This window comes from Rana temporaria, chromosome 5 (assembly GCF_905171775.1).
Source record: "Rana temporaria chromosome 5, aRanTem1.1, whole genome shotgun sequence".
NCBI classification, from domain to species: Eukaryota; Metazoa; Chordata; class Amphibia; order Anura; family Ranidae; genus Rana; species Rana temporaria.
Window position 1 is genome coordinate 185,089,382 of NC_053493.1, and position 20,857 is coordinate 185,110,238.

The 20,857-nt window shown below is 42.9% G+C and overlaps 1 protein-coding gene across 1 annotated transcript in view; it reads right to left on the reverse strand.

Moving 5' to 3' along the window:
• The window catches only part of SLC9A3 (solute carrier family 9 member A3), a 714,882-nt gene that overhangs the window by 543,435 nt on the left and 150,590 nt on the right, over positions 1-20,857 (reverse strand). The gene's annotated exons all lie outside the window — the stretch shown is intronic.

Consider the following 20,857-nt stretch of genomic DNA (forward strand, 5'->3'; position numbering starts at 1 on the left):
CCAGTTATATAATTCGTGACACCTGCTGTGCCATTTGGGAAGTCCTGAAACCCATTGTATTTAAAAAACCGACAGCAGAGGACTGGGAAAAAATTTCGGAAGTATTCTGGCAACGATGCAACTTCCCAAATTGTCTAGGAGCGATCGATGGGAAACACATCAGGATTGTGAAGCCCATGGCTAGTGGAAGCCAGTATTTTAATTATAAGAAATACTTTTCATTTGTTTTAATGGCTGTGGCTGATGCCAATTATTGTTTCACTTATATTGACATTGGGTCCTATGGAAGTAGTGCAGACTCCGCTATATTTGGGAACTCGTCTTTTGGACAAATGCTACGCACGGATGGTCTGGACCGTCCGCAAAACAGTCCACTCCCGGGCACAAACGGCCCTCCCCTACCAAGTGTCTTTGTGGGTGATGAGGCTTTTGCTCTGAACACACACCTTCTACGGCCTTATTCAGGACATAATCTGAATGAGGAGAAACGCATATTCAACTACCGGCTAAGCAGAGCACGACGCGTAGTTGAGTGTGCTTTTTGAATTTTGGCAAATAAGTGGCGGGTTCTACACACGCCAATTGTACTCAACATGCAAAATGCCATCAGTGCTGTTGAAGCTGCGTGTGCCTTGCACAACTTTGTCAGGCAGCGAGATGGTCTAGATTATGAGGAGCCAGTCCATGAGAATCTGGAAAGAGCTCATTGGACTGGTGTACGTGGGAACACACAGGGTACACATGTCCGTGAACAGCATGCGGCATACTTCATGTCTCCTGAAGGACAGGTCCCATGGCAGCTCAATTCTATTTAATTAATTGAACTATTTAGCTTTTATGACCCACTGTAATGTATGGCATGCTTTTTTTTGAAAAATAATCTTTACTATGCTGTTTTGCGAAAATAAATAAAAAAAGGATTTATGTTTTAAGAAGTCTCATTTTAATTTAATTTTGATACAGTTTTATCTTTGGGTTCAATATCCCTATGATATAGTGTGCCATTTTATAGTAGTGACATTCTGACAATTGTATACTTATTTTATGTATTTTTTCTGGGGTCTACACATAACTAATAAAGGGCCTGTACGTGCCCGCCTAGACGTGGGTTGGGGGTCCGATCGGGACCCCCAAGGTACATCCGGTGGTTACGTGGCTCTATATGTGTCCCCCTGCGTGTCACTTTCTCCTCCTGTGTAAACACAGGAAGAGGGAAGTGATGTGATCTCTCCTCGCTGAGGAGACATCACCTCACAGAGTCTGCACAACACTACACTGACACCAGTACACGCAGGCACAAACGCCTTTGGATCACCAATCCACTCACCCATCCCCTTGTCACAGTGTCACTGAATGCAGTGATCATATATTTACTGATCACTGCATTAGGTGTCAGTGTGACAGGCAGTTTAGTGTAAGGTCCTGGGTAGCCCCCGTCCCCACCATAATAAAGTTTGAAGCCCTGCCGCTGTAGTCGCTAGGTAGATTGAATTTTTGGGGGGGTATTTTTTAGATTAAAGATATGTGGCTGAATGAATTTTGCCCTCTATGTTTAACTAAAATTTTGTTTACTATATTATTCGTAAAATAATTTTTTCTTTTTTTTTTTAATGTCACTACATTGTTGTAGTAAGAAAAATCACAGAGGGGATCAAATATCACCATTAGTAAGCTCTATTTGTTGGGAAGAAGAGAACACAATTTTTGTTTAGGAGCCATGTCGCATGACCGCACAATAGTCAGAATTGTAAAAACACTTTTTAAAATTTAACAGCATATTGGTACGGTAATAAATGCTTACTGTAACGACAAACAATCATTCCATTATTTCATTATGGGCATTTTGTAGTTCTGTTATGTTTGATGGAGTTTACCTTTGCTATCATGGTGCTTTTCTATCAGTCCCCAGTTGGAATAGACTTGCCTCCCGATCAAACTCCATGTGTTCCAACGTGTGGTACTCAATTTGTAACCCGGTGCCCTGCTGTCATAAAGACAGGGGTGCTCCTTCACCATACGGATGAAAGTCTCCGGCTCCAGCATAGAAAGTTTACTGTCAAATTCAGCCTCCATGCTTACAAGTCTCACTTTTCTCTATTACAAGTAAAGTAAAATGGTGATTTCAGAACTTCCTGTAAAAAAATATGTAATTTCCTGTATTTCATTTGAGCTGTATGGGCGTCAAAACGCGCGCAAAAACGCTTGATGTCGCGCGATACGCTCAATTAGCGTGTTTCCCATTGCTTTCTATGGGAAAAAAACGCTCGAAAACGCCGCTGTCGCGTGATTCGCACGACAAAAAAAGGTCCGGGACTTGTTTGAGCTTCGCGCGACAGGCGTTTAAGCGTTCAGGTGTGAACAGTCACCATAGGGAATAATGTTAATTCTCCCCTCTGGCGTTTGTGAGCAGTGCGCTTCAGGCGTAAAAACGCCTAGGTGTGAATGGGGAAAGTCATGCCATAAGGGAAAATCTAATTTCTCCTTACTCTCACCCAGGGGCATTCACTGCAATTGTTGCATTTATATGTCCCTTTCCCTGCAGGATGGCTAATGACCAATTTGTTCCAAATAGATATTGGTCTTTTAAATACTAAGTAGGTATCATTTATTTAATTGGTGTTTCCTTCTGCTGATTTTAAGATACAGAATCATTTTCAAATATTCAAAAATACACTTGAATTTTCCAATGTTTTGTTCTTGAAATTCTGCTTTTCTATATTTGATCTGTAACATTCAGGGGAGTACTTACCAGAATTCACTGCCTGTGAGCCTCTGATCTCAGAAAAAAAAATCTACAAGTCTTGGAAAACTGGAAAATTGCAGATACAGTCCAATCATTGTGGATATATTTGCAAACAGAAACAAACAAATTCAGAGACCACTTGTAAAGTAAATTGTAGCAGAAGTAAAATGTAGATGAAAAAAAATAATTTTTTTTCTTTGCAGTAATTTGGTTTTCCCCTGCTAAGTTCAACATGATCAGTCTTCTGGCTTAAAGACACCATAAAAATACAGAATGCGTTGTCAATATACATTGTAACATTTTTTTCCTGTTTGCCATTCTTTATAGGCCAATTAAAGGTTTATGCCACTATATAAAGAACAATATATACACACACCTTACAGCAAGTATTTAGTGGATTGTTGAGGTATTTAGCCCTTGTATATAGATAGAACCACCTCTCTTCTTTAGCTGTGCTCTGCTGTACATTATAGAAATATATTTTTCAAGGTGTTTCATTATTTATTTATCATTACTAACATTTTCCAATCCCTACCATGCAGGTATATAACGTTTCTGTAAATACAGCCAATTTGCAGCATTTACATGAACACTTTTAAATGTGTAGCACTGTCAGTCCTGCACCCCCCGTGAGTAACTGAGGAGTTACATGGTACAGGCACCACCAACACCCAAGACCCAACCTTTCTGCACCTGTTACTTTCTATCCAAAGTCTGTGAAAGAGACACAAAACTATCTAAAAAAAAAAATGGTTAATCTTGGCCTGAGTGTACTATAATTTAGCTTCTTCACAAAAGGCTTGCTCACTATGGTGCAAAAATTCATTTTTTTCATCCAAAATCTGCCAAAGAGACACCAGAATTTATCCAACAAATCTCTAATCTTATTCCGAGATAAGTGACCTTATCAAACAGACTGGCTCCTGCAATCTTTCTTACAATATAAAGAAATCTTGCAGGGAAAATCAATTTAAATGTCTTTTTTTGTCTTTATATATGTCGGTTTTGCAGCAGCAAGTTCTATACGTGGTACAGATGCACCAATTTACAGGCAGACTAAGTGGACCCATCAGGCACTATATTTAAAGGATTTATAATTTTTATCGTTTCACCTTAGTCATCATTAAAATGACTGCTCCTTTAGAAACAATCTTTTGAAAAAAAATTGCAATGATACATGTCCCCCACGGCAGTACCCAGGCCCCCATACCCTTTTTATGGCCAATAACTTGCATATAAGCCTTCAAAATGGGCACTTTTGATTTTTCAAGTTCGGGTCCCAAAGACTTCAATAGGGTTTAGCGTTTTGGTCCATGAAGGGACAGAACACATGTAGTGGAGAGAAATATGCTGCTCACCCCGGTAATGCAACAGAGAATGTTTTCCCAATTGGGGTTTTTTGGCAGCTCAAATAGACAAAAATGTGTTCAATGTAATAAAAATGTATTTATTCACATATATCAAAAATGGAAGGGGATATTGGATTGCATAAATAGAACATGAGTTGCGGCATAGCAGGAAAACATGAAATACATCTGGTGCTTTGCAGTACACAACAAAACATTTATACAGCTATTAATATATATGGCATGTATAAACGGTGTCCTAACGCGTTTCGACCGTAAAGGTCTTCTTCAGAGTTTTATTGTGTTGTGACTGAAAGGGAATACAGAAAAATTACATTAAACATTTCATAAGTTTACAATCAACCCATTTAAAATCACCCACCACTCTATTCATATAGAAATATCTTTCGTTGGAAAGGGGGGGGGGGTGGAAAAAGGGAAGGAAAAAACACAAACAGAGTTTTGGTCCAAACTTTGGTGATGTTCGAGAGTTTTGGCACAAACTGAACTGGGGGGGGGGGGGGGTGTTCAGCCCAACTCTAGTGATGACCCACCCTGAGGATGGAACCGACACTAACCTGCTTGCAATATATGTTTTCAAATAGAACTGGCAATAGGTCCTGAAGAAAGGGAACAGTTAACAAGATTGACGGTACTCAAATACAGTGGTTCAAAACCAGCAGTGGAACATAATAGCATAGGGTGGTGAATATTGTTGGCATTCATTCTCTTTTATCGCCAGTGATGGACCTTGCCAAAATATATGAGTGGAGAATGACACCAAAATGGAAGAAATATAGAAGAAATATCTGTGGAGGGCTCAGAGGGTGGTGATTATTGGTGTGTTTTCTGAATGGTCTAGAGTTGAAAGCAATGTGCCTCGGGCTCTGTTAAATTGTTACAGTTGTACACCAGAATTGACCATACAAAAGTGAGGTTTTCACATTAGCAGAAAACCTAAAAAATGATCCCTATAATAATCAGCAAACTTGTCTCAGAGTCAGGGCTGGATTTTCAAATAGGCACTGTAGGCATATAAAACAGCAAGAATACTAATACCCAATGTGCCAGAAAAAAGGGTGTACAATAATGGAGAGTAACTGCCAACATAAAAAAGGTGTTCACACACTAAAAGGATTAAAGAGCATAAGAATGTGGCACTCACTCAATAATCTATCATAAACTAAAGTGCATCATAAATCTTCAGCATAACATATAAAACAATAGGTATTTCATATATAATGATAAAACATGTTGTGAGGGCAGGAACCTGTGCTATGGGAAAGATTGCTGGGTTACGCCATATGTTGGAGAGAAAGACACACTAATTGCACAGCTGTGTGTTCAGCTATTTAGTTCTGACCTGACTATGGCTCAGGGCCCCACCCTACAGACAGGAGGTCTGTCCAAGGAATCAGGTGGATTCCAAGTCCCTCTGTGTGGATGTCTGCAAGAGGCAGATGTCATTAGGAGAAAGCGAGGTTTGAGCTTAACTCCAGAAGACTGTTTGTTCTGACGAACAAGGATTGAGCAGCAGGAAGCTGACAGAAGAAAGCGAGGTTTGAGCTTAACGTTAGGAAACTGTGTTCTGAGGAACAGAACTAGGCCTAGGCTAAAGGCCTGAAACAGCCGGATGGCAAGTGTGTGAAAGCCAGGAGGCTAAACTGTTGAATTTGTCAAGATACAGGAATGGTGGAACCCCCTGCGAGGGCTACTATTGTATTTGTGAACTTTCGTGTTTTTTAAATAAAAGTGGGCTACCAGGCCCTTAAAAACTCAGTTCTGGATTGGCGTACTCACTGTAAAAGGCATCTATCCCTGGAGTCTAATAACCCCAATCTTACAATGTGCATAAAACAAATAAATATGTGCAAAAACATTTGAATTCCACAATACAGTGCAAGGAAGCACAAAAAGAGCAAATACGAGCTAAAAGTGATATAAGTGAAGAAAAAACATAAACGTCCGATAAGAGTCCTAAGTAGAGGTGCATGTGCATCAAGATATGAAATTCAGTTCATCCAAGAAGTTCCACCATCCTATCACGGTCAGGCGTCGGGCTTAAAGACCAATTGCAATAGCAGTGGCAGGACAGGCATACAGGCAGTCACTTCTGGCAGATGACACTGGCTCCCCTGAGGTGCGCAGTCTAATGCCGCGTACACACGATCATTTTTCGGGATGTAAAAAATAAAGTTTTTTAATGTCATTAAAAACGATCGTGTGTGGGCTCCAGAGCATTTTTATGATTTAAAAAATGGGCATTAAAAATTTAGAACATGCTCTAAATTTTCACGTCGTTTTTAACATTGACGTTTTTAACGTCGTAAACAATGGTAGTGTGTGGGCTTTAAAGACGTGAAAAAAACGTGCATGCTCAGAAGCAAGTTATGAGATGGGATCGCTTGTTCTGGAAAAACTAGTGTTCGTAATGGAGATCGCATATTCGTCACGCTGTAGCAGACTGAAAAAGCACGAAGACTGAAAAGCGCGAATTGTCTCTCACCAAACTTTTACTAACACGAAATCAGCAAAAGCAGCCCCAAAGGTGACGCCATCCGAACGGAACTTCCCCTTTATAGTGCCGTCGTACGTGTTGTACATCACCGCGCTTTGCTAGAGCATTTTTTTCACGATCGTGTGTAGGCAAGGCCGGCTTAACAATAAATCGGGTTGAAAAAAACGTTGTTTTTTCTAGACAATTAAAAATGGTCGTGTGTACGCGGCATAAGTACTAGCTGGTTTTCCCCAGAGCTCCTGATGGTGGAGATGGATTTAGCTGCAAGCTAGAACCAGGTCACGGTCCTCAAGTTTGCCCCACCAGGGTGTGAGCAAGCCGGGGTCCAATAGCAGATAAACAGACAAGGATGAAACAGCAGCGTGGTCAGTAAACAAGCCAAGGGATCAATCACGAGTGACTGCAGGTTGGGATCAAGCATTAGAGTAGTCAAAGAACAGGCTGAGGGTCAAACACGGGTGGTTGCAGATTGGGATCAGGCAGTTGAGTAGTCCAGGAACAGGCCGAGGGTCAAACATGGGTGGTTTCAGGTAAAAATGCCAGCAGGAACGACAACAGCAAGGCACTGGCAGGGAAGGCACAATAACCTGGCAAAGAGGAAGTGCTAAGCCAAGGCTTTTATAGGAAGTTCATGGGAGGAGCAAGAAGTTCAAGGTTCAATGACAATCAAGACACCAAGCAGAGTAGTCTAATGGATCAGATAGGTTTATCCAGCGGATCAGGCAGGGAACTGTCCAGCATCCCAGATAGCTCAATGGGAAGAGTCAATGCCAGACACAGAAGAGGTCCCAGGTTCAAGCCCAGGTCCTGACACATCCACAGTGACCAAAACATTTGCCCCAGCCTCTCACTTCATTCATAGACACATTACAGGTCAAACAAAGCCTCCAGCAACACTCAGAATGTATCCAAGGATCTCCAGGATCGGAGTACATAAACCCACATTTATGTTTTTTCTTCACTTATAGCGCTTATTTTTGCGCTTCCTTGCACTTCAAATGTTTTTGCATTTTTTTTGCTATTTGCACATATTTATTTGTTTTATGCACAGGTTTTATCACTATATATGAAATATCTATTGTTTTATATGTTATGCTGAAGTTTATGATAGATTATTGAGTGAGTGCCACATTCTTATGCTCTTTAATCACTGTAGGCATATGCCTACAGGCACACTTCCCGTCTGTACATGGCCAGATCTAGGGGGCTGCTGGGATGGGCTGTGCCTCCAGATTTCAGGCCCCCCATGAACATTGTACCCACACCAGCTGCAAGTCTGGGCAGGAGAATTGTCAGCAAGAAGAGAGCTGGTAGGAGGTGTGGGCTTTCTGTGCTCTCCCAACTCCTGCCAGTGGAGCGCCCCTCCGTACAGCAGATTACATAGTATCCTCTTAGTTTGCATGGTTCACGGCTTGATTACCCACCCCCTATCCAAATTTCCAGGCAATCCAGATGCGGTACTTGGAGGAGGTAGGGAATGGGTACTGTCCAATCTAAAAGAATCCTGTGTTATCTGCTGTATGGAGGAGTGCTGTTATCCCAGCTCTCTCCTCATGATACTTCTATTGTCTGAACTTGCAGCGGGCGTGGGTACAATGTTGATGAGGGGGGTCAGCCTGGGGGCACACCTCCTTACTACTCTTGTAAGATTGGAGGGAGTACTGTTTGTGATGGGAATGGAAGGGGGAGGGTAATGGGAAGGAAGGGAGGTCTGTGCTAGAAGAAGGAAAAAAAATGAAAAAAATCAATACAGTAAATCATTAACTAAAAACAGTAAGGCTGGGGTCACATCTAAGCAGGTGTCTGGCGCATCTGCATTCACTGTTTCAGGTATGGTTTCAGCCCGAATTTTGGGTTGAATTCAGACCTGAAATGGACCAAAGGATGTTAAGGCTGTGAAATTTGCACTGGAGCCACTGCGGAGATGTGTGAATCAGCTCCTGCTATGCAAATTGAACGCAGTGAAAGCCACATTCAATTCGCAATAGTGTGAACTCAGCCTCAAAGTCTATATAAAAACGTGCAAGTAGAAAAAAACACAGTAAATCCCTTTCTACTTGCAGGTTTTTGCAGCACGTACCTAGGCGTGATATATCACAATTTGTACATTTACAATTATCTGGACAATTATATGGACTTTTACTGTTTTTTGTTTATGATTTATTGATAGTTTTTCTAATTATTTCTGATTATTTGATGATTGCTGAAAACAAATACGTCAGTTCACTGACAGTGGTTAGTACTCACAGATAAACTATTGGAGCATTCATTTATTTTTTATACACATTCAAAAAAAAAATTCACTTCATGCTTGCAGCTTGATTTTTTCACACACTTATGCACAGATAATTACATACACAATTTTTAAATGTAATATACAAATCTGGGTGTCTGTAAAACAAGTTAAAATGACAGGAGAAGTGATTGATGTGATATATGTTCCTACACGGATTCTTAGGCCCCATACACACGATAGAATTTATCCGCGAATACGGTCCAGCGGACCGTTTCCGCGGATAAATCCTCTCGTGGATTTCGGCGGATTTTCATGCGATGGTGTGTACACACCATCGCATTGAAATCCGCGCCGAAATCCTCTTGCGATGACGTGTCGCGCCGTCGCCGCGATTATGACGCGGCGACGTGCGCGACGCTGTCATATAAGGAATTCCACGCATGCGTCAAATCATTACGACGCATGCGGGGGATCCCTTCGGACGGATGGATTTGTGAGTCTGTACAGACCAGTGGATCCATCCGTTGGGATGGACTCCAGCAGATGGATATGTTCTGCATGTCAGCAAATATCCGATCTGCTGGAATCCATCCCAGGGGAGATATATCCGCGGAAAAAGATCCGCTGGCGTGTACACACCATAGGATCTATCCGCTGAAACCCATTTGCTGGGATTTATCTGCGGATGGATTCTATGGTGTGTACGGGGCCTAAGATTTATAATCTAAGATAATTTCAGCAGAGAATTCAGGGTAAAGAAGGATAGTTCTTTACCCTGCGTTGGTAAAGTCCATTCCAGGGCTGGTTTTATTGGGAATCTAGTAGAGCTCTGGGTGGGACAGACTCCCAAGTCCGTGGATCCGCAACTTATCATTTTCCTTTCAGGTCTTGATTAAGGCAGCTGGGCCTAGCTCTCAGTGAGAGAGTGTGTGTCTATGTGTGAGGAGGTATATTGGAGCATGGCTGCTTATCCCTGATTTTGGATTCAAGTTTGTGCAACTGTAAGGACACTTACTACCAAACCAAAAGACTGGTCAGACAACAGATAAAGTAAGGCTCGGTAGAGCAGAAGTTTTTGTTTGTTTGATGGCAAGATGCCCTTTTTCTTCTGTTGGAAGTATCCTGTGCATTAAACATGGTGTTTTCCTAAAGAGACTGAGTTGTCCTCTGTAGTTTGCACCTAAAGCTACTTGGTGTGTACTGCCCGTGTCCTCTGTAGTTTGCACCTAAAGCTACTTGGTGTGTACTGCACGTGTCCTCTGTAGTTTGCACCTAAAGCTACTTGGTGTGTACTGCATGTGTCCTCTGTAGTTTGCACCTAAAGCTACTTGGTGTGTACTGCACGTGTCCTCTGTAGTTTGCACCTAAAGCTACTTGGTGTGTACGGCCCGTGTCCTCTGCAGTTTTCACTTAAAGCTACGAGGTGTGTGTACTGCCTTTGTTCTCTGCAGGCCATTAGTATGTCTGGAAGGACAACAAGGAGAGGCAGAGAGTCACGAGGGTAAGCAGGCTTTGCGTCTAGAGGCAACAGTGCTGGTTGTGGACACGGTGCATCCTCATCAGCATGTGGCTGTTGGACACGCTCGTCCTTGTTTTCGGCAGCTGGCCGGGTTGAGCCGCAAAATGCCGAAGACTTGGTAGAGTGGATGACCAAGCCGTCCTCATCCCCCTCATCCTCTCTCACCCAGGCTCAGGGTACTGTGTCTGGCAAAGCAGCTGCCAAGGCGTCCTCTTCCCTCTGCTCAATGGCATCAGTCACTCCTTGCCTAGCCCCACCGTGTCATCCTGAGGAATCACCCGAACTGTTTGAACACAGTGTTGGGTACATGCTGCATGAGGATGCGCAGCGTTTTGAAGGCTCTGATGATGGTACACAGCTAGAGGAAGGCAGTAACGTGAGCCCAGAGAGAGGGGGTGCCCAAGAAGGACAGCAATCTGGCAGTCATGTTCCCCCAGCTGCAGCATACTGCCAGGATTTCTACAGTGATGAGGAGGGAGGGGATGATGAGATCACTGACTCTACGTGGGTGCCTGATAGGAGAGAGGAGGAGGAAGAGGCACAGGCACATCTCCGAGACAGGATGCCCTCCAGGGGCCAGCTTAAGGGCAGCACACCGACTGCATCACAACACAGATCGACTCAAGTGCAGGGCGCTGCTGTGTCTTAGGCCCCATACACACGAGAGGATTTATCCGCGGATACGGTCCAGCGGACCGCATCCACGGATAAATCCTCTCGAGTTTTGATGCGGATTTTGATGCGATGGAGTGTACTCACCATCGAATCGAAATCCACGCCGAAATCCTCTGGCGATGACGTGTCGCGCCGTCGCCGCGATTATGACGCGGCGACGTGCGCGACGCTGTCATATAAGGAATTCCACGCATGCGTCGAATCATTACGACGCATGCGGGGGATCCCTTCGGACGGATGGATCCGGTGAGTCTGTACAGACCAGCGGATCCATCCGTTGGGATGGATTCCAGCGGATAGATTTGATAGCATGTCATCAAATATTTATCCGCTGGAAATCCATCCCAGGGGATAAATATCCGCGGAAACAGATCCGCTGGAGTGTACACACCATAGGATCTATCCGCTGAAACCCATTCGCTGGGATTTTTCAGCGGATGGATTCTATCGTGTGTATGGGGCCTTAGCGTTATTCCAAAAGTTCTTTGGTGTGGGCCTTTTTTGAGACGAGAGCATCAGATCACACCGCTGCTATTTGCAACATATGTCTCAAGCGTATCTCGCGTGGCCAAAACATCACCCGCTTGGGCACCACATGCTTGACCAGACATATGTCGAAATGCCATGCAATTCGTTGGCAAGTGTACCTCAAAGACCCACACCAAAGCACAAAGCGTACCTCCCCTCATCCCCTGCCCCTCATCAGCTGGGATCTCCAACCCCACTATACCCTCAGTCCTCTCTGAAGCCTGCACTGATAGGACTGAAGGTGTAGAATTAGGTGTGTCACAGCCTAGTACATGCGGGCAATCTACTATCGGTACACCAATGGCAGATTGTACCAGGCAAATTTACCTGCCCCAGCTGCTGCAGCGCCGAAAGAAGTTCTCTCCCAGCCATCCACATGTCCAGCGGTTGAATGCTAGCTTAGCAAAATTGCTAGCACTTCAACTGCTGCCTTTTCAGTTGGTAGATTCTGCCCCCTTCCGTGAGTTTGTGGAATGTGCGGTACCTCAGTGGCAAGTTCCCAAACGCCACTTTTTCTCACGGAAGGCGATTCCGGCTCTCTACCGCCATGTGGAAGGCAATGTCCATGTCTCGCTGGACAGGGCGGTCAGTGGTAAGGTGCATATTATCGCTGACTCATGGTCCAGCAGGCATGGACAGGGACGTTACCTATCTTTCACGGTGCATTCGGTGACTTTGCTGGCAGCTGGGAAGGACGCAGGACAAGGTACAGTAGTGTTGGAGGTTGTTCCGCCACCACGCCTCCAAAATTCTACTACTGATTGTGACACACCTCTCTCCTCCACCCCCTCCTCTTTTTCTTCCTCTGTGGCCTCTTCCTGTGCTGATGTGTCCTCGGAACCAGAGTTTCTCCTTAGGCATTCAATGGGCTTCGCAGGTACGCAGGCAAAGAGATGCCATGCAGTGCTTGAGCTGGTGTGCTTGGGGGACAGGAGCCACACTGGGCCAGAGGTTCTGTCAGCTCTGCAGGAGCAGGCTCAGAGGTGGTTGAAGCCACGCCAGCTTAAGCCAGGAATAGTGGTTTGCGACAATGGCACAAACCTCCTCTCCGCCCTGCGACAGGGACAACTGACCCATGTGCCCTGTTTTCTCTATATACACTGATTTGCTATAAGTATTAATATCACTTTATTTATGTATGAATTGGTTTTGCCATTGGTCCTATATTTCTTATCACTCTCAGCTTTTGATATCCTTGGCTCTCATGTGGTGAGAAAGCTTGATATCCTAATCTTGCTGCCCATCCCCCTGTCATTATGCATTCCCCTTTTTCCTTTCATGGTGGTCTGTTTTGGTGCAATTTTTCCTTTGGTCCCAAGGGCGCCCGGGGAGTTTATCTTCCTCCACATAAACTCCCTATTCTACAGCCTTCTCTCAGTAAACCCTTTTCACGCACCATTGGACCACCCACCATTGCGTTGTGATTAGACCACGACTTTACTTAAATCTGTAGCCTTGGTCTTATTTGGATAATTCCAGCATCCCATTCCCTATTGTCAGGTTCTACTTCCCCACGGTGCAGGCTGTTGTCCTGTTTACTGTGGGGATTTCTCTCTGACCAGTGACGGCTTGCTGAGCCGTCATACAGGCGCAACGCATTATGGGCATCGTAGTCCGAATGCTATGCGTTGTCTGGGCTAACATTGACGTTGGGCTGTGATTTGCCCGCCCGGCAACACGTGACTATTCACGTTATACATCGGGTATGGACGGCCTATTTAAACAGCGCTTCCTGCACTCCGTGAGCAGGGCGCTTTGGGGTCTCACGTTGTGACGGCGGTGTCAAATTTCCAACGAGTGCTTTCACCATATGGCGGGTAAACATTTCTCTCTTACGTTTCCATTATGCTATTGAAATTTAACTCTTACATTCCCTTTCTCCTTCCACATTTTAACTGCTTTTTTATTGCTTCATATGCAGTGATCTTTCTAACTTCTCCCATTTTTGCTGCCTTTACCCTGGCGTTTTAGATACTAGATGTCATCTACTGTACCATACATATATTTTTATGGTGTAGCGCCACTGCTCCATTAGGGAACTTTATATATCATCTGATTCCTTTTATATATTATATATATTTTTCACATATATTCATATATATTCCCTTGGTTTTTATTTCCATCTTTATTTTTTTATTTTATTGAGTTCATTTATAATTATATCGAATGTATCTTTCCTGATTCATCTTCTCTTCTTATTATCATTTAACCCTCTAGTGATTGTTTGCTGCCCTTTTTGGAGGTCTGGGCACCGAACTAATCTAGCACTTTTCTATTTTATCTGCTTCGCAGCACCAGTGCTAAAGGCTTTTCCTGGCTTAGCCTTGATATTCCAAGGCACTGGAATTTGTTCATAGCCTCGCTTGATTTCACCTGCACTTCTGTTTTTCAGAAGATTTTTTGTAGTAAGTAAACTTCATTTATCTATATACAAATATATTCCTTTACTTCTTTTGAGACTCTGTCCACATTAGTCATTCCTATGATCAATCAATCTGAATGATTTAATAAATATTTACATAAATGCTCTTACTTTTTAACATCGCTACAATAGAGGATTTTTCCTCCTTTTTTATATACTCTAATTCGTTACCCACCGTCACCACCTCTACCCTTATAGATTGTCCATTTGGGACCATTTTGGAAAAATCCCCCCTGTGATTCGCAGGGGTTTGCACCTGCCATCCCACGCCCCAGAGGATTGTATGGTATTCATTTTGATGGTGGAATTTGGGAATTTGGGTAAGCATTTTTTCTGTTATATGTGATTTGAATCATTGGACCAATGGTAGTTATACATATACTATCGTATGTCAATGTCATACTATTAACTGATTATGTTGTAGTGAAACTGTATTTTACGTGGCTAATTTCTGTATATTCTTTGTCTAGTCTTTACAAAAACAAATTGGAAATCGTTGCTTTTTTCCCTTGAGGAAGCGGAATTTCCACGAAACATGTCGGGACATGCGATTTTCCTTGACAAATTCACCACTATCTCGTCAATTGATGACTACCGACACCTGTAAAATGAATCTAAGTCTAGATTTTATATCTATTTTGTGTATATATAAATTTCTTTTGTACTAAAAAAAAATGATTTTGTATTTTTATAATATTGACATTGATCTTTATCATCTTTTCCATCATCTTAATATGCACCGTAAACTATCCCCCATTTCCTTTCCAAATTTCTATAACTAATTGGGATTAGGTGCCTTCTTATATGGGTGATTCTATTGTCGGACTACACATACTAAATACCAAATACTAGTATATCCACCTCCGGACTATAGGCCTTTGTTACCAGGTGGGAGAGGGAACTGGGTTTGCAACTTACGGACAAACAAGTAGACTGGATCACTCTCTTCACTCACAAGACCTCTATTTGTGCAAGACAACAGGAGACGGGATATAAAGTCCTGTCCCGTTGGTACTACACTCCGGAAAAGATACACAGGATGTTCCCTCAGAGCACGGCCTTATGCTGGAGATGTGGGAATGATGTTGGAACGCTCCTTCACGTCTTTTGGTCTTGCCGCATCTTACAGCCCTTCTACACCGCATTGTCCAGAAATTCACAGATCGGGAGCTACCGATGTCCCCCTTCCTTTTGCACCACAAGATACAGAGTAAGAGCTATAGAAAATCTATTTTGCCGCTCCTGAGCAAAGGGCTGCATCCCTCTGAACTGGAAACAGACTCAGCCTCCAACGGTGGCCGGTTGGTTGAAAAGAGTGGCGGATATACATGCAATGGAGGACTTGGTATCCACGGAGAAAGGCCTAAATGAAAATTTTTCCAAAACATGATTCCACTGGCACGAATTCTACTACTACTAGGAGTACGGACAGCTGGTGGCTCAGGATCGACTTTAAATGCTCCCTGGACGGAGTGGATGTGGCTGGAGGGTGGTATTCTTCCTCTTTCTCCCCTTCCCTGTGCTCCTGTGTTTTGTTTTTTTTGAAAAATCATTTTTATTAAGGTTTTCAATGTTATACAAGAATAGCCCACACATGGGCTGAACAGTTGCCCACGGGGCCAGTCACCGTTGCGGGATCAGACCGCAATAGGGCACGTCAGGTAACTCATAACACAAACAACTTACTAAGACTACAACCCCAATAGAGGTTCAATAGAGGATGAACAGTGCTCAACAAAAAGTCAACAGGATAATGTAAGCTGGGCAAAAAATTGGGTCAGAGCCTAGACAGATCAAAATTACATTGTGAATCTAGGAAGTGCTAACAACATAATTTGCCGTGGCAGCATCGTCCAGTCAACAGGACCATACCTTCTCAAATTTTTGTGGGCAGCCTCTGCTCGAGTAAGTAGCTTTATAAAGAGGTAAACTGGCATTTACTAGGCCCTTCCAGTATTCTACAGAGGGGGGAGACAATTTTTTTACAGTGCATTGTGATACCCTTGCGCGCATAATACAGTAGCAGGGAAATTAGTATTTTCCTGGCTCTAGTTGCTGACATTTGTTCCACCAGCCCCAGCACACAGTATTTGGAGTCACAAGGCACACAAGTCTTAGAAACCCTAGCAATAACCTGGAGTATTGCCTTCCAATACTGTGCGATTGCTGGGCAAAGCCAGAAAATATGGAAAAATTCACCCCGTTGATGGGAGAAATGCCAGCACGCTGGAGAATGTGCCGGCGACATCCGGTGCAGCCTGTAAGGCGTATAATGAGCTCTGTGTACAATTTTGTACTGAACCAGTTTGTCCTGAGCTGAGACCAGAGGGGAGAAGGGGAAGTCCCACATCTCCCTCCGGTATGTCCTCTATCCATTTCCTGCGGAGGGAGGACAACTCGGGGACTGCAGCAACCAACAGGGATACATAGAGTTGAGACATGGGTTTCTCCAAGTCTTTTACCCACCCTGTGCTCTGTTAAATTTTCTTTTGCTTTTTCGGATCTGTCTTTATTGTCGGCACAAAAGACAAAAATGCTGTACCTTTTTAGAGTCGGTCACCAACGGGCTTGAATTTTTATTTCCAACAAAAAATCTGCAATAGCTACAAAAACTGGTCATGCGGGGTACGGAGGACTCCTGTTCCCTCGATACGCACTGCGACTCCCCTCTGATAGAAGATTCCTCCTCTTTACAGTGTGATCTATGTATGGGATTATATGGGAATAGTCTAATTTACTGTGATATGCATCAGTGTGTTCTCTGTATTTCCACATGCTCTTTTCTTTTAAATAAAGAATAATAAAAAAAAAACTTGCCATGCCTCTTACTAAATACATTGGATTGTCTACTTTCCAAAAAGGGGTCATTTGGGTGGTATTTGTACTGTCCTGACATTTTCGGGCCTCAAGAAATGAGAGTACAGTACATCAGGATTGATAAATTTCCAGATACTGTATATCCCATAGTTTGTGGACTATATAACTCTCACACAGACTAAATAATATACACTGATTTGGGTTATTTTCACCAAATAAATGTAGCAGAATACACTTTGACCTAAATTAAGAACAAAATTTTTTTTGCAAAATTAAATAACAGAAACAAAGAATCATTTTTTTTTCAAAATGTTCAGTCTTTATTAGTTGATTCAATCAAAGTGCAACAGCACTGAAAGCTGAAAGTGCACGGTATTGAAGTGGTTAAACTCAAAAGCGAACATTTATATTGCAGTTTACCAATTCTTAGATGTGGGAGCAGCATTATTTTTTTTTTCTTTCTTTCTTTTATTTTTACATGTGATCTTGTCAGTAAGTCTGTTGTTTTGCTATAGAACAAGTTATCTTGCAGATGTATAATTTATAGGGTTGAAACAAGCCATTTAACAGGGAAAAGAGTGTTTAACCACTTATTCACCGCCCGCCGTCAAATGACAGCGGGAGGCAGACCCTAATGTTCTGGGTGGACGTCATGCCCTTTTAAAGCCACTAGGGGGCGCTAGTGTTAACCCCTTCCCTGCCAGTCACATTTATACAGCAATCAATGCATTTTTATAGCAGGGATCGCTGTATAAATGTGAATGGTCCCAAAAATGTGTCCGATGTGTCTGCCGCAATATCGCAGGCACGATAAAAATCGCTGATTGCCACCATTACTTAAAAAAAATTCTATAAATCTATCCCCTAATTTGTAGACCCTATACATTTTTTTACCAAACATATGTAGAAGAATACGTATCAGCCTAAACTGAGAAAAAATATGAATATTTATAAAAAATATTGGCCCGGATTCACAGACATCGGCGCATATTTATGCCGCCGTAGCGTATCTTCTTTACGCTATGCCGACGCAGCGCAGAGAGGCAAGCATTGAATTCACAAAGCCAATGTTGCCAAAACTGCGCTGGGTTTCCAAGGCATAAGTCGGCGTAAGTGGAAGTGGGTGTGAGCCATGCTAATGAGGTGTGACCCCATGCAAATGATGGGCCGAGCGCCAGACAGATACGTATAACGGACGGCGCATGCGCCGTCCCGTGGACGCATCCCAGTGCGCATGCTCAGAATCACATCAGAATGACTCCCTAAGATACGTTGGATCACTGCCTACGACGTGAACGTATCCTACACACTCCTTTATGGGGCTTAACTTTACGCTGGACGTACAACTTACGCGCACCAGTCATAGCCTGCGTCAGGCGCAAGTACGATCGTGAATCGGCGTATCTCCCTCATTTGCATACTTGAATAGAAAATCAATTTGCACTTACGCGGCGTATCTCGAGATACGTCGGCGCAAGTGCTTTGTGAATCCGGGCCATTGTGTTTTTTTTTTCAAACTTGTCCCTCTTCTTTTGTTTATAGCGCAATAAATAAAAATCACAGAGGTGATCAAATATCACCAAAAGAAAGCTCTATTTGTGGGGAAAAATATATAAAAATTTAATTTGGGTACAGCATTGCATGACCGCGCAATTGTCATTCAAAGTGTGACAGTGCTGAAAGCGGAAAAATGGCTTGGGCAGGAAGGGGGTGATAGTGCCTTGTAGGCAAGTGGTTAAATTGCGTTTAATCCTTTATCCCACAAGGAACAAAACTGTTGCTGTGGCTGCTTATAAAGTGCAAGCTAGAGTTTGGCTTCAATATGTTTAGTGTATTTAAATCTCCTAGTGCATCCAACACTCCCCTCCCCCTAGATTAACAGTCCTGCTGTCCAAAGGTGTCTCTGTTGCTGCTTCATCCAGAGTGCAAGCACTCTAATATAGTGGGTGTGTTACCGGCCAGATTATCAGGTGGAAAAAAAAAATATATTTTGGTTTTGGGTTACCGCTTTAACCACCTCTGCCAAGCTCTGGAAGGTTATACCCCCTTTATGACCAAACAATTTTTCAGCACTGTGCTTCTTTAACTTGTTATTGGGCGGCCATGCCACATTTTACCAAAATGAATTTATAATTTTTTTACCAGGCCATTTGTTGCGATATGGTACTGCGTTACTTTAACTGACAATTGCGTGGTCGTGCAATGTTGTACACAAATACAATTTTCATTTTTTTTTCCGCCACAGATAGAGCTTTCTTTTGGTGGTATTTGATCACCACAGGGTTTGTTTGGTCTTTTTCCGTTTACATTGCGAAAAACAAACATTTTGAAAAAAAAAAAACTATTTTCTACTTTATGTTATAAAAGATATCTAACAAAATCCAAAAAATCTAATTTATTCAAAAATTTAGGCCAAAATGTATTCTGCTACATGTCTTTGGTAAAAAAAATCCCAATAAGTGTATATTAATTGGTTTGTGTGAAAGTTATAGCTTCTACAAACATGGTGTGTGTGTGTGTGTGTATATATATATATATATATATATATATACACTGGAATTTACGCAGATTTGACACTATACTGGTAATGGCGAAGATCAGCAATTTATAGCTGGACTGTGATAATGGCAATCTGGCACTAGCTGACCCTGGCTGGGAGGTACACTAACTCAGGGTTCCCCCTGTTTGCAGCCGGGCCAAGAAGGTAGCACTTCCAGAGGTGCTGCGGCGCGGGCAAGCAGAGAGATGACATCTCTCACCGCCTACCCCGCATCACCGCTGTTCCACCCTCACTTGGCAAGTGACAATCTGCATCTGGTGGCAAGTGACAATCATATTTCCACAGGATTTCGCATTGACATAAACGCAGAAATCTTTCACTGTCCGTCATGTCAATCAAGGGTATAGATTCAATGACTAGGACTGACAACTCCTTAAAATTCATACCATGGTGAGTAACAAAATGACGGAACGATGTTCTCTCTAAAACCTTTTTTAATGAACCTGTGGTGTTCACCAATCCTGGTGCGCAGGGTTTGGATGGTGCGACCCACATATAAAAGGTCGCATGGACACCGCAGGGCAAAAACAACAAATTGAGTGGAACGCGTAATGAATTGTCTGATGGATTATGTGTTGCCGGAACTATCAAGGAAGTAAGACTGACCATGTGTTATAAATTGACAGGTCAGGCAACCTTGCTTCTTACATTGGAATATTCCAACCCGGTTATCAAAATAACACCTGATGTCCAGTTCTAACAGAATTGTTTTTTGGGGATTTACTGGGGGCAATACAATTTCTCAGGGTACAAGCTCTCCTGAAAAAGACCTGGGGGCAGATGGTAAGTGCCGGCCCAACCTGAGGTCCAAAGAGAATGGGACAATGCTTACTGATAATGTTAGAAATGGCCTTATAATTGCCAGAAAACCTGTGATAAACCTAGCAGTTGGAAGAGACTATGATGGCTCTATCAGCAGGGTGTTGAGTAAAACAAGGTTCAAACGCTTCCTGCAAGAGTTCATCAGGGTAGCCTTTCTCTCTAAACGTATATGTAAGCAACCTGCTCTGGGTAATACAATTCCTTTGTAACCTCAGGAACTGCCCTTTGGGTACTTCCAAGAAGGGTGATGGCAGCTCCCAAAATGTAGATAGGAATTGCCGCCAACTGGTTTGCAATGGTAATAGGCGATTAAGGATGAGCCAAACACCCCCCCCCCCCCCGGTTCAGTTCGTACCAGAACTTGCGAACAGGCAAAAAATGTGTTTGAACGCACGAACACCATTAAAGTCTATGGGACACAAACATGAAAAATCAAAAGTGCTCATTTTAAAGGCTTAAATGCATGGTATTGTCATAAAAAAATTTTGGGGATCCGAGTCCCGCCACAGGGGATATGTATCAATGGCAATTTTTTTTTTAAAAAATGGCTGTTTTTTCGGGAGCAGTGATTTTAATAATGCTTAAAGTGAAACAATAAGAGTAAAATATTCCTTTAAATATCGTGCCTGGGGGGTGTCTATAGTTTGCTTGTAAAGTAGCACGTTTTTCCC